This window comes from Chelonia mydas, chromosome 7, assembly GCF_015237465.2.
Source record: "Chelonia mydas isolate rCheMyd1 chromosome 7, rCheMyd1.pri.v2, whole genome shotgun sequence".
Lineage (NCBI taxonomy): Eukaryota > Metazoa > Chordata > Testudines > Cheloniidae > Chelonia > Chelonia mydas.
In genome coordinates this window covers 83,842,845-83,851,193 of record NC_057853.1, presented here as the reverse complement: position 1 = coordinate 83,851,193, position 8,349 = coordinate 83,842,845, and positions in this window count along the sequence as shown.

Here is an 8,349-nt window from a genome sequence, read left to right as displayed (position 1 = left end):
GCTATTCCACCCCACCATTCCCTTTTATGGGTTCTTAAAAAAAGAGATGGAGAGGAATAACAGAAAGAGGCTACTGAAGCAAGCTTCAATATCATATCTGCCACCCACACCAACTCCTGGGACCTTGCGCCCTCATCATCCTGATCCCGAGAGATGTCCTGACTGAATCAGGTCAGAGAGAAGGATCCAAATGACACTGCCATCTGCACCAGCTCCAGCTAAATCCCAACCACCACCTGGAATGAAAAGGGATCAGACTTTAACAGCAGCAGCAACAGTTCCAGCTCATACCAACTAACTTCTTCTATTTTACCCAAAAGGACGGTTATTACCATCTTTGATACCATCTAAGAGACTGTCAAACAAGGGAGGTTTTCCTTCTAAAACTCTCTCCAGCTAAAGGGAAAGGGAATATGCAATGTTGTTAAAATAAAAGCCTTACTTAATACTTTACATTTCAAATGCTTTAATTGTTTTTCTTTCCTGTATCTTTAATAAAAGGTTAAAGGTATTTCTTATGGTGTGTTTGCCATGGTACTCAGCAGGCTAAGGTCTCCGTATGCCAAACCTTGTTTAACTCTGTTAAATGTTGAACTGTAACTGGGTTATGCTAGCACCTTTGGCCTACCTAGCCTATCTCCTTAAGCCTCTTGTCACCAGTGTGGAGCTTCTCTGCGTCATCCATCAACTCCATTGCTGCTAGTGCGGGGCCTCATCACACGCCTCCTACTCTGGTTTCCCCTAGAAATAACCAGAGTAGGCTGTGTAGCCAGGGATTAGTCGAGAGTGCAAAGTGCACCTATCACACATAACAGGTTCTTTATTTAGGCAGCTACTTAGAGTTAATTAAGAAGATCAGAGTGGTGAAGCACACACAGAAACTTTGAGTTTTAGTTAATACAGACTACTGTATTAGGAAAAAATATACATAATAAGATAAGAACAGTAAAGAGGTTTCCTGCATTGTTCATACTTACATTTTTACATTGTACATACTTACAACCTTATGGAGACCATTTGACGCAAGCAGGGAAAAACAGTCAGTGCAGCATGCCACAAGAGGAAGGTGCTGGCCCGGCTGCTGTATGTTATCATCCCACTGTCCCAACTAGGGATGGGTCTGACAACCTTTCTATACACCTTTTTCCATTCCACCCACATACCTCTGGGACTGTATCTGATTAAGTCTCACCCCTGTTCATATTTGGTATTGCAGGAGACCAATTTTAGGGTTCTAACTCTCCATATAGTATTCCAGTTGACCATAATTACATTTCCAACAGTTAACCCACTCATTTGTATCAGTCCCTTTCCAAATAGTTCTGATATGTCAATGTGATTAGCTCGTATTGCAAAAAGCCCATAATATACTACCATATGTTCGTTTGTGGTTTACCTGTTTATCACAAGATGCATTACTAAACAATCACGAGATATATATTGCTAAATGATATAACTTTAGGTCAAACACCTACATTTTCATAGCCTTCAGATGAGTACATAATACTCATGATAGCTTATGCCAACTGCCAACTTCTACTGGGCCTCACTCTAAGGCCTTTATGCTTAAACCCAAGCCTATTTTTAATACATATATTTTGGTTCTTCTGATTGCTGTCACTGCTTCAATAACTTCCCTTATTATTTCTATAAGTACGCTTAGCAGATAGATTATATTTTACTCAAAAGTATAGAGCCTCCAAGATCAGGTCAGGGGTCAACAGTCAATAGTTGAGTAGCTAACAGGCTTAATATACTGCAAAGGGAATCAACAAACCTGCCCTTAAATAAAGAGCCAATGGGTAAGCAAAGTCTCTAAGGGGGAATACATCACTGGGGACAGTGACTGCCAAAAGCTGCATTCTGTACTCTCGAGGGAATTCTGCACCAAAAAAATAAAAATTATGCGCACAATATTTTAAAATTCTGCAAATTTTATTTGTCAATAAATAAATGTGGCTCCAGCATGGCAGTGGGGAGCACAGGCCACAGTTTGCATTGGGGTGGGAGATCACCCTGAAGCCTGCACCTCCCCCTGTACAGGGACTCGGCAGTGAGGCTGTACCTGACCCTGACACAGTGCAAGGACTGGGCCTGCCCCAGAAACCCTCTGGGGTCCTGCCCTTCTGCACCAAGTGAACCAGTGTGGGTGGGCAGGCTCAGCCCGGCAGGATCCAAGAGTGGAGGAGCTTACTGTGGGGGGATCCGGGTGTGGGGTGAGAGGTTTCTGTGTGGAGCAGTCCGGATACGGGTGGCTCAGTGGATGCACAAGGGCTCATTGGGGGGTTCTGGGTGCAGGGGCGATGGGACTTTGCAGAGGATCCAGATGAAGGTGGTTGGTGCTCAGCAGAGAGCTCTGGGTGTAGGGAGGTAGGGCTTGTCAGGGTGAGGGTTCAATGGGCCTGCTTAACAGGGGAGCCCTAGCTGTTGCTGAGGGGACGCCACATGCTGGGCTCCTGCTTCCCCCCACGATTCCCCTTTTCTACTCCATTCCCCTCCCCTCACTCCCACATTCCCCTTCCCTGCCCTATTCCACAACTATTCCACACGGATGTTTTTCAATGAACTTTTCCCATGCTTTCATCATGTGATGTCAACTTAATTGGGCAACAATCACACAGTGTAATATTTTGTTTATGTTTAAAAATAGACACCACAATGCTTTTATACCTTTCATCTAGCATTTTCCCTTTCTTAAGAATATAAGTGAAAAAACTTGTTAGATACTTGATGCCTTCCCTTCTCAAAGACTTCAACGCATCCACGAGTACTTCATCTGGCCAGGTGCTTTCTTTTCATTTTCCTAAGTACATCTGCTACAACCTCTTCCTCCTGCACGTAATCTATCACACCCAGGTTTGGCATACATGTTCTTAATTCTGCCCTTGCATTCTACTCATTCATCACTCTTTCAAAATAATTACTACAAACTTTGATTGATTCACCTTTTCTTTGCAATAGACCATATTCATTTCTAATGTAAGCATATTCATTCACATTCCTCATAATTTTCCCTCTTGCCGCTCTGGGGTTTCCGCCACCGGCTCCTGCCAGCCGGGGTCCCCCGCAGGTCCCACTCAGCGCCCACTGCTGGCCTGGGTGAAGGAACCCCAGGTGGGCAGCAGGCTGAGACCCCGGCTGGCAGGAGCCGGGGGCTGGAACCCCAGAGCAGGGATGGGCTGAGCCGCTCAGTCGCAGCTCTGGGGTTCCGGCTGCTGGCCCCTTGCCAGCAGGGGTCCCCAGCTGCAGCCCCACTCACCTTGCTTCCGGTTGGAGTTCAGGCCCCCTCCCAGAGAGGGTCCAGGCCTCCGGCCCTGCTCAGCCTGCTGCTGGTCTGGGGTACCAGCGGCCAGCTCCACTCACCTCAGCTGCCAATCTGGGGTTCCAGCCACTGACCTCCTGCCAGCAGGGGTCTGGATCTCCAGCCTTGCTCAGCCTGCTTTCCAGCCTGAAGTCCCAGCAAGCCACCCTGGGCTCTGCTCCTAGCCTTGGATCAGTGCTCTGCAGCCTCCCTGCTGTGGCCCACTGTCCCCAGTCTGGGACAGTGAGGGTTGCACACGAGGCAAGAGAGGGTGCAGCTCAGCACCCCCATCTTAAAATTGCTTATATCAGACCATGCTGTGTTTTGACCTTGTGCCTGCCTTCTATCACCATTTTTTTTCCCACTGAGAGTTGAAGGGAACACTTGACAAAATGGCAGCTCCTAAGAAAGCGAAGCTAGATGTCCGATCATTTCAGCCTGCTTGGACAGATGCATTTGGATTTATTGAAAAGAAGGACCGTGCTGTTTGTGCTTTCTGTTACGAAAGTGTTGTTTGTCGAACATCAAGCGTTCGACGACATTTTGAAATGAAGCATGAGAAAACCTTTCTTGACTAAGCAGACAAGACTGAATAGATCAAAAACGCAGGAGCAGGATATGAGAAGCAAAGCAGTGTTTTTAAAAGCTTAAGTGTAAGTAAAAATCAAGCTACAGAAGGAAGTTACAAGATTGCACAGTGCATTGCAAAAAACGGAAAGCCGTTTACAGATGGGGAATATATAAAAAGTTTTTCTCTGCAGTTTGGAGATTTTGTTCATTGATTTGTCAAATAAAGATACAATCATATCTAGAATAAAAGAACTGCCCATCTCTGCCAGAACAGTTGAGAGATGCATAAGTGAAATGGCAGAAAACATTAAGGAAAAGCAGACGACTGCATTGAAAGACACAGCAGTGTTTAGTGTTGCAGTTGATGAGAGCGTGGATATAAACGATATTCCACGTTTGGCAGTTGTTGCAAGATATTGTGCTTCCGATGAAATCCAGGAGGAACTTTGTTGCCTAAAACCCCTGCATGGCACAACAAAGGGGGAAGATATAGTGGAAAATTTTGTAAACCATTTTGAAGAACGAGGAGTTGACATCAGAAAAATATTTTGTGAGACAACAGATGGTGCTCCTGCCATGGTCGGAAAACAAGGGATTTGTAAAGTTACTTGAAGATCAAACTGGCCGCCCAACAGCCAAATTTCACTGTATCATCCATCAAGAAAACCTGTGCTAAAATTTCTAATTCAGAGCTTAATAATGTGATGAATACAGTGATGCGAATTGTAAATTTCCTTGTTGCTCAATCTGCTTTGCCTCACAGATAGTTTCAAGCGCTGCTAGAAGAGATGGACAGTGCTTATAACGACATCCCACTTCACAGCAACATTCGGTGGCTAAGTCGTGGCAAGGTTTTGGTGCGCTTTGTAAACTGTTTTGATGCAATCAAGGCCTTTTTGTCGGAAAAAAGACAAAACTACCCTGAACTGGATGATGACAAATGGCTGTGTAAGCTCATGTTTCTAAATGATATCACCACTCACCTAAACAAACTCAACCTCTGTCTCCAGGGTACAGGGCAAACAGTTCTGGATCTTTATGAAGCCTGGAAAGCATTTGTTGTAAAACTAGCAGTTTTTTCCAGGGATATTCAAACTTCTACTTTCCGCTACTTCCAACTCATAAAAGAGCTATCAACATGTTGCACTGTCAACGTCGATGAGATTGAAAAGTACATGCAAGAACTGGAATCAGAATTTTCTGACATATTTCAAGGTTTCCAGCAATTTGGCCCAGTGCTTTCTTTTCTAATTAAACCTGAAAAGTTCAATGAAAGCGACTTGGATGTGTCTGTATTTCAGTGGATGGGTGCTGAAGATTTTGAAATGCAACTCATTCAGTTAAAAAGCTCAGAATTGTGGACATCAAAGTTTGTGGATCTGCGGAATGCACTTGAAGCTACCGAGAGAGATCATGGGGCCTCTATTCTGACCTGCTGGACGTCCCTGCCAGTGAAATTTAACTGTTTGAAGAAAACTGCATTTGCAATGCTTTCAGCATTTGGATCTACAGACCTGTGTGAACAGGTATTTTCACACATGAAATCTGTCCTCTGTCCCTCTCAGAGCCGGTTAACAACTGATCACTCAGAAGCCTGTGTGCAGCTTAAAGTATCCAAATACGTGCCAGACACTGGAAAACTCAGCAAGGAAAAACAAGGGCAAGGATCAGATAAGGCAAACTGATAAGATCTGCATTTTAATTTAATTTTAAATAAAGCTTCTGAAACACTTTCAAAACCTTGTTTACTTTACATTTAACAGTTTACATATAACAGTAGTTTGGTTATATAATTAATATATAGACTTATAGAGAGACCTTCTAAAAAACGTTAAAATGTATTACTGGCACGCGAAGCCTTAAATTAGAGTGTATAAATGAAGACTCGGCACACCACTTCTGAAAGGTTGCCGATCCCTGCTATAGATGGTCTCCTCTCCCTTATATCCTCCTACTCAGTTATACAGCTTGACACGGGCCATACTTTTAGCTGTCACAACGCATCTTTTGGCCTCTTTTTTTGCCTCCATGTCTCCATCTTATCACTGCTGAAGCCATTTACCTGCCCCCTCTTTTTTTTAAGGTTACCTTTTATTTTGCTCAACAAATTCTTTAACTTCAGGATTCAAGCCCCAAGTCTCCCTTCTTATCCTGTTCAGCAATGGTTTCATCACTTCTACGACTTCATGTGCCGTTTCCAGCAAAGTTGACTTTATTTTGAATTAGCCAGTCTCTACACATCCCTGTGTAATCACAAAGTCTGTGCATTACTGCTTGTTTAAAGATTTTCCTCCAGTGTCCAGAGGTTCTGCTGCTTCTGAGGTCTCTGCATTCTGAAGTTCATAAGGAGAAGTCTGTGCTGTCTTACAAGGCACTTGCCAGGTATTACCTTACAGCTGATTATTCATGATCTCTCTCTTCCTCTTATTAAAAAATAAATCAATTTGGGACTTGAGAAGGCTTCCCTTCGTCTGAACGTGTGAGTTTGCAATCACAAAGTCCAGTACTAGACAAGTCTGTAGGACCATTTCCCCCTTGGAGTTTCTGGTTCCAATGCCATACCCTCCATGGACTGTTTCAGATCCAGTCTTCACAGTTAAACTTGTGCATTTCAATCTGCTCCAATAATTGTCTCCTTGTTGAAGGGTATGTTTCCAATAAGGCAAAACAACTAATTAAAAAAACTCTTACCTTTTGATCCTCTCCTAACTGTAATGCATACCTATTTACTATGTAGATAGTTACCTCTTGCCAACGCAATTTAACCCCCATCAGTTGGTCCAACCTTCTGGTAACTTCTACCACATGGCTTGGCATGGTTTCATCCAGAATAACTCCAACACCATCTGGAGAAGTTGAACTCCATAAGTTGTAGATTTTGTAACCTTCCACCAGTATCGTGGCTGTGCAACCTTTCCATTTGGTCTCTTATACCCATGCCACATTTACTCTTCTCTTTAAGTCCTCGCTTAGCTTCAGACTTCTTCCAGTTAGTGTTCTTACATTCCAACACACACTTCTCAACTTATTCACCCCTTTAACTGTAGCAGCCCTGGCCCAAGTACAACAGTCAGGCAAGGCTATTGTACATCACCTGCAGGGAATGCCCTCGCCCTCTCGGGAACACTTGGCATGGACATATGAACATATCTGACACCTTTGGCTTGAAATCAGAGTTTTCTTTCTCCTAATGTGACCTGGCTGCCAATGCTGACATGTCTCACCTGCAGCTGGCACAAATATTTTTCTTATCTTCATGCATCAATACACTTTAGTGGGAATAATATGATGCTAAATGTTAGGTTAACTTGAAGTCCTAAATTTGTAGGAATGTAGGGTAATGGCATACAGCAAAACAAAAAAGAGAATTTCTTATGAGGCCCTGCTCCTGCAAGTGCTAGTGCCCATGCTTAACTTTATGCATGTGAATAGTCCCATTGATTTAAATTAAGCGTATGTTTGAGGGACCTAAATTTCAAATAAGGGGAAAGGATCTGGCACAGCAGACAGTCTTAGTAGATTAGCTATTAGAACAGGTAACTTTATTAGTGTCTAATAACACATCAGTAAATCTGGGCTTATATAAAAGGATGGGCAGTTGAAAAGAAAGTCAGGACTATGAATGGAGAATAGCTAGAATGGTGTTTACAGCCTGCTGCGCAACATTTTAAGGGTTAGCAGAAAACAGTTGATGGGCTTCTACAGAAGCTTTTCTACAGTGTTCTTGTCTCAGTGAAGGATAAGAAGAAGATCAAAACACTTATTTTTAGAAAAATATGATTGCATTTAGTCTGACTAACAGGCATTGTTAGAAATGCAATGGTGGGAGCTGTTCAGCCATAAGCCCTGGCCCCGGGAGTCAGGATGGTTGGGTTCTGAGCCTTGCTCTATCAGTGACTCATTGTGCGGGTCTTAGCCCAGTCTCTGCAGAGCTCTAGAGAGGGAGGACGGTGACTGACATTACACAGGTTTCAGAGTGGTAGCCATGTTAGTCTGTATCAGCAAAAACAATGAGGAGTCCTTGTGGCACCTTAGAGACTAACAAATTTATTTGGGCATCAGCTTTCATGGGCTAGAACCCACTTCATCAGATGCTGACATTACACAGCAATGCAAAGTACAGCATGTCAGCGACAGCAGGATCTTCATGACAATAACGTATGGGGGGTGGGGTGGGCGTGAGTGTGTGTGTCTCTTGCCCCCAGCATTAATAACAACATAGCACTCAGGGCATGGCCCCTGAACAGTGAGAGCAGCAGCAGGGTTAGCGCTGCCCCAATGTGGTGATGAGAATTAAATTTTGACAAAACCAGAAATAAGTTTTGCCAAGAATGTTCATTACTTTTCTGTTCCTCTGCGGCCAGGGGGACCCAAGGCATAAGGCAGGGCAAGGATATGGGCCCAGTCCCATTGCAACGCATAGGGCGGCTCAGGCCCTGCAGCCTCCTGACTCCCAGCCCTTCCCTAGACATTGGAGA